At 51.4% G+C, this 6,598-nt stretch overlaps 1 non-coding gene across 1 annotated transcript; it reads right to left on the minus strand.

Moving 5' to 3' along the window:
* Positions 1-4,590: 4,590 nt before the first annotated feature.
* Positions 4,591-4,662, minus strand: TRNAC-ACA (transfer RNA cysteine (anticodon ACA)). The gene has a single exon. It is a non-coding gene; the product is annotated as a tRNA-Cys (tRNA).
* Positions 4,663-6,598: the final 1,936 nt, after the last annotated feature.

Below are 6,598 nucleotides of genomic sequence, written 5' to 3' on the forward strand. Positions count from 1 at the left end.
GTCCCCTGCACACCCTTAGTTAGCACTAGGGTCAGGGACAGGAGGCTGGTCCTGCACCCGCGGCCATGGCCGGCCCAAGGTGGAGCCCTCCCAGCCCTCTGCCCAGCACCTGCCCCCTCCCGCTCATACTCACATCCAGCTTTCTTTTCTTTTTTCTCCCCCACATTTTTTTCCCCCACACCATTTCTCTATGCTTGGAAGTCGGAAGCAGTCACACACCCAGGGCAGGATTTCTAGCACAGGCTGGGCAGTCAGGAGTCAGGGTCTTTGACACTGGACCCCAGTCATGCCATTTGCTTGTGAGGGAAGCTCACTGTGCTGTCACTTTTCTGCACCCATCTACATGGGCTGCCAGTGAGAAGTGTTAACATCCCAGCCTCAGGTACCCAGGCTGTAAGGAAGGGAACAGGCTGCCCTGGGCTCCTGCCCAGCCCTGGCACACCTGTGCAGGTGCTGCCCTGCTTGGGTGAGGGGGTAGGGGGGCTGAGAGGAATGGGGTCATGGGGACCCCGGGATCCTCCCTTCCCCAGCCCTCTTCCTCTTGGGGCCTGAACTTCAGGGTGGATTATGGAACCTCCTTAACCTACACGCTTGGTGCCCAGAATCACCAGTGTGGAGACAGACAGTGAGACCAGGGTCTAGACCCTCGGGCCCCACGCTGAGCCTCAGTTCCTTGATCTGTGAAGTGGGGTGATGAGGGTGCATAGTGCGGATGGCCATGGGGATGAAGCGAATGTGTGTGAAGTGCCGGGTCTTTCTACCGCTCCCTTGAATACTTATTATGTGCTGATCCAAAATAAGTAAATTAAAGAAAATTCCTGTGGATCATTCCACTGAGAGCTAATCATGGAGAATCTTATCCTGGTGTTCCTGGGGTATCTGAAGGTAAGAGGTATTAACTCATTCACTCCTCCATGCACAAATCAATATTGAGCGCTGGTTGCATGTCAGGCAATAAAATAGTAAACATATAAGAAGAAAATGCAGTGAAAGGGATCTATGGCAGACAGGTCTTGGGGCTCTCGTGGGCCTCCCTGGAGACTGTGGTGCTGGGTGGGGTGGGGTGGGGTCGAGGCAGGCAGCGGGCCCTCTAGGTGGATGGAAGCGCCCAGGCCACAGAAGAACCACAGAGGGGCCCAAGTGAGAGGCAGGCCGAGGCTGGAGGCTGTACTCAAGGAGGCTGGAATGGCACCTCCTTGCTCTGGGTCAGGGTGAGGCTGCCGGTCTGCACGAATCCCTCCTCAAGTCATCCTGGAAACTGGGTCAGGGCTTTGGACTCAGACCTGGATGCAAACCATGCGCCCCTGCTCTGCCTGGGGAACGTCAGTTTAGAGCTCTGGGCCTCAGCGTTTCCATCTGTAAAATGGTGGTAATTACATCTCGTTGTTCGTTCCACTTAGGAGAACCAGATGGGATTGTAAGAGGAAGCGCTTGCAGGACGATGGCATCTCATAGTTAATGTCTACCAGGTGGCAGGACAGAGTGTCAGCCCACAGCAGTGATCTCCGATGGACTTCTGTATTATTATTATTTTTTAATCAGTAACAAAAGCCCTCAAATGTAACAGTACCATGAAGCAATCTGACCTTTCAGCCTCCTCGTGGTGGGGCACGGATCCTACAGGTGGATGTGGGGAGAGGGAAAAAAACCCAAGTATCTGTGCAGCTGTGCGCCAGAGACAGGAACAGCCAGCTCCCCCTCGGTGGCCAGCCAACCCCAGCATCAAAACCACCACTCTCGTCAGCTGCCCGCAGCTTCAGCGGTGATCAAGATGCAGGGCTTGCTCAGCCAGCCTGGTGGGCAGCCGCCTCCTTCTAGATGGGCCCAGGGGCTGCACCAGGACTGCAGACGGCGGCGGCCTGTCCACACCTCCCCCTTCCCTGCCTGAGGCACTCGGGGGTCTCCTGCTCACTACCCGCCCCCCTAGCCCTCAATCCTTTCTGCAGAACCTTGACCCACAAAGCACAGCCCTGACTGGGGGACACCTTAGACCAAAGGTCTGGCTCTATTTTTTGCATGCTTGTGAGCTAAGAATGGTTTTCACATTTTTAAACAGTGTAAAATGCTTCTCAAAAGAAGAATAACGTCCTCTGACATGTGATAATCCTATGAAATTCAAACATCAGTGTCCATAAATAGTAATTTGTTCATTTGTTCTGTAGTCTGCAGCCACTTTCTGTGCTGCTGTGGCAGAGTGGAAAAGTTGTGACCAAGACTGTGTGGCTTGCAAAACCTAAAATATTTATACTCTGGCCCTTTCACAGAAAGTGTTTGATGATACCTGAGACCCCTTCCTTCCGGGAGCATTTGCACTTTAATTCACACTCATGCCTTAAGCAAAAGAAATGAAGCGCTAATGATGGAATTTAGGCATCTCTCTGACAGGTGGCTTCCTGTGGCTGAACTTTCCAGGGGAGGGTGTGTCAGGGGATTAGAGCCAGGTGCAGAGAGTCAGACACGACTGGGAGACTAACACTTCCACACAACACAAAGGCAGAGGCAGCAGGGTGTCAGACAGCAGACTGGAACTTCTAATTCCAGCTCCAGCTAACTCCTAATTATGTGATTTTGAGCAAAAAGGCTTTTCACGTTCTGGTGCTTTTCTCATCCATCCAAGATCTGCCCTCTCCACCTCACGCAGGAAGGTAATAGCTGTGAAATGTTTCGAGGGCGTCACTCAAATACGAAGATTGGCCAATTCCGGTGCATCCTGAGAAGGTACATTGCTTCCCTCCAAGGCAAGGGGAGCGAAGGTGTGTGCAGGTGTTGTTAAGTTGCTAAGTCAGGTCCGATTCTTTTGCAGCCCTTTGAGTTATAGCCCACCAAGCTCCTCCATCCATGATATTTCCCAGACAAAAATACTGAACGGGTTGCCGTTTCCTCCTCCAGGGGCATCTTCCTGACCCAGGGATTGCACCCGCGCCTCCTGCATTGCAGGCAGATTGTGTGCAGATGTAGCCACACTATTCTCATCCCAGATTGAGACCCTTGGTTTGATGACAAGACTGTTGTAGATCCTTGGCATTTGTACAGCTGGCCTTGTAGCCATTCCTGGAAGGTCCTCAACTGGTCCTCAACTGGTGTATTTGCCATTTTGCAGGGGCACAGATCTGAGTTACTCACTTGCTATGGAGTGAATCTAGTGGACGGTCCGGCAACCTAGTCCAGGATGGCTCACTATTCTCTTGTTATAACAGACAGAGTAACTAATAAAGTGATTAAAAACTGTTCTTTGTAAATAAGTGTTCTGTATTCATGACACTGGCCCTCTCAAAAGTCTCAGGAGAGATTATTCATGAGGAACATGTGTCTCCAGTACACTGTTTGCAACCAGGAGACTGGCCTGTGACAGCCATCTCTAGAAGCTGCCCAACACGCCTTGAAGAACAGCCCCAGGAAGAGGCTTCCTTTTATGGCTGTCATAGTTTCCAGTTCCCAGAAACAGCTGATTCCAATGGTACCCGATGACCACACGTCACCTGAGGGGACCTGAGGCCAGGAGTGGGTGACAGCCACATTTTCCTTGGACACCAAAGGGGGTTGCAGTCTGACTTGAAACCACACGCTGCGATGACCCCAGAGCCTGTAGCAGCATTTGCACTGGTTTCTTTCCATTCTACCCGGTGAACATGTGCGCTCTTAAAAATGCAGGCCTCACCTGAGTCTGTGCCAGAGACAGTTGCAACAAATTGTATCACCTGGATTTTTTGGTTTGGAATAGTTAGCCCATGTTGGCAGGGCCCGTTGGCGAGTTGTGTGCTATTTTGAAGCCTTCCTACTCCTTTTCCCGTTGTGCCAAGAGGGCACCAAGCTGCCCGGAAGGAAGGAATTCAATCAGCATCAGAAGAATGCACTGAAGTCCTGTTTCCTGAATTCTAGGGGAGACCTGAGCGGGAGGAGAAGACCCAGCTAGTAGGACACGGTTTGTTTTCTGTGACTTTCACCCAGGCCAAAGGCCAGGCCCAGCTGACACACATTAGTGGGAGGGCCGTGGGCACGGGGAGGGGGTGGAGGCATTCTTCCTGAGGACTCATCCTGCCCAGAGTTCTCAGTTGCCACCTGCACAGCCCTGTCCATCTGCCTGGCCTTGTCCAATGGGCCCTGAGAGCATGGCTGCAGGTGGGACCTGTCATCCCCTCCCCTAACCAGAACCCCCCAGCCCGGGTCAACCTGATTGAACTGAGCTGCTCTCTTTATCTGACCCTCCATCAAGATCCCTGGTGGCTCAGATGGTAAAGAATCTGCCTGCAATAGAGGAGACCCAGGTTCGATCCCTGGGTGGGGAAGATCCCCTGGAGAAGGAAATGGCAACCCACTCCAGTATTCTTGCCCAGAGAATCCCATGGACAGAGGAGCCTGGCGGGCTACGGGCCATAGTGTTGCAAAGAGTCGGACAGGACTGAAGTGACTAACACTTGCACTTTCTTTTTTTAAAAAATTAATTTATTAGTTTGAAGGTGAAGGTGAAGTTGCTCAGTCATGTCTGACTCCTTGCGACCCCATGGACTGCAGTATACCAGGCTCCTCTGTCCATGGGATTTTCCAGGCAAGAATACTGGAGTGGGTTGCCATTTCCTTCTCCAGGAGATCTTCCCGACCCGGGGATTGAACCCAGGTCTCCTGCATTGTAGGCAGATGCTTTACCATCTGAGCCACCAGGGAAGTCTAATTTATTAGTTTAATTGGAGGCTAATTACTTTACAATATTGTAGTGGTTTTTGCCCATTGACATGAATCAGCCACGGGTGTACATGTGTCTCCATCCTGAACCCCCCTCCCACCTCCCTCCCTTCCCATCCCTCAGGGTTGTCCCAGTGCACCGGCTTTGAGTGCTTGGTTTCATGCATCGAACTTGGACTGGTGATCTATTTCACATATGGTAATATACATGTTTCAATGCTATTCTTGCAAATCATCCCACTCTTGCCTTCTCCCACAGAGTCCAAAAGTCTGTTCTTTACATCTGTGTCTCTTTTGCTGTCTCACATATAGGTCATCGTTACCATCTTTCTAAATTCCATACATATGTGTTAATATACTGTATTGGTGTTTTTCTTTCTGACTTACTTTACTCTGTATAATAGGCTCCAGTTTCATCCACCTCATTAGAACTGATTCAAATGCATTTTTTTTAATGGCTGAGTAATATTCCATTGTGTATATGTACCACAGCTTTCTTATCCATTCGTCTTTCATATCCATTCATCCATTCATCAACCTAGATGTCCATCATGATGGACATCTAGGTTGCTTCCATGTCCTGGCTATTGTAAACAGTGCTGTGATGAACACTGGGGTGCATGTAACAGTTGCACTTTCTTTCCATCAAGTAACTGGACTGTGGCGCTGAAGGTCGGCTTTTTCTCTGACGTCTCTGCCTGGGGGGTCTCAGAATGGATACATTTTTCCTCTCCTCATGGCCTCCCCCTTTTGTGAAATGGTGTGTGAGTCCCGCTCTGCACTCACACAGGGCTTGGGCTGGCCAAGCTCCCTGTGCGCTGACAGCTCCACGTGCCCAGCCCCCTGCACCACTTCATTTTGGGGGCAGAGGACCCTGCCCAGCCTGCCTCCCAGCTCTGAACAGTACTGCATCTAGGCAGGACAGGGGGGTCCCCACCGGGCCCTCCAGGATGTCAAAAAGCACAGGGTCTCTCGTGGGGCTGGTGGGAAGGCTGTGGTGTAGAATGGAGTCTGCCCTGAGCCTCCATTTCCTTCTCCAGGGGCTCTTCCCCACCCAGGGATCAAACCTGGGTCTCCTCTAGTGCTTGAACCTGCCCAGGGAGCCAGCCCAACCCAGCAGGTGACAGACCGTCCTGTCCTGTGTGACACGCCCCGTCCCTGCAGGGCTCAGTGACACGGAGTGACGATGTCTGGATGTCCGGATGTCCAGGAGAGTCTATTGCTATGAACACTGAAGAACAGACAGGTATTTTTTTTTAATGAAGAAAACATTTCCCACCCAGGGGCTCTGTTTTACCATAATTAATATAAGCTGTGAATCCAGAGAGTGTTTGGACACTGCAAATGTCCGGAGGAGAGGGAGGCTCTGGGTTGGCATCATGCGAGGTTGTTCCAACCAAATGTACAGCCTGGTCTTGGCTTCCCCAAGCTTTGCTTCTGGCCTCGGAGCCTCCAGCTCTCCAGTTCTGGAAGCTTCGCTGAGTCTCATTTCCTTCTCTGCAGAACCGGGTCTCCACCCTGCCTCTGGGACCGGCAGAAGGGTCAGAGATAATATATAAGGAACTCGTTCTGGAATGAATGGAAAGTGAGGCATTGAATGAGGTGCTAGAAGCTCGCGTGTGTGGACTATGGAGCAGGAAGCCTCTCTCCCTGGTTTGGGGCTCAGTGTCCCTTGCTGTACGGTCAGGGTTTTCCCCATCTGTGTCATCTTTCTTGGTCAAAATATGTTTTTTGTCACCCAAGCAGAACTTCTTGTTCCTCTTTTACCTGTGCAGCCTCAGAAGCCCTCAAGAATCAAGAACCTGGCCCTGGGGAAGTCCAGGCACTGGTTCAAATGAGGAAAGGGGTTCCCAGAGGCCCAAGGAAGGGGGCCAACAGTCATTCACTTATCTCATGATGCAACTTCTCACATGGTAAG

This window comes from Bos mutus, chromosome 24 (genome assembly GCF_027580195.1).
Source record: "Bos mutus isolate GX-2022 chromosome 24, NWIPB_WYAK_1.1, whole genome shotgun sequence".
Taxonomy (NCBI): domain Eukaryota; kingdom Metazoa; phylum Chordata; class Mammalia; order Artiodactyla; family Bovidae; genus Bos; species Bos mutus.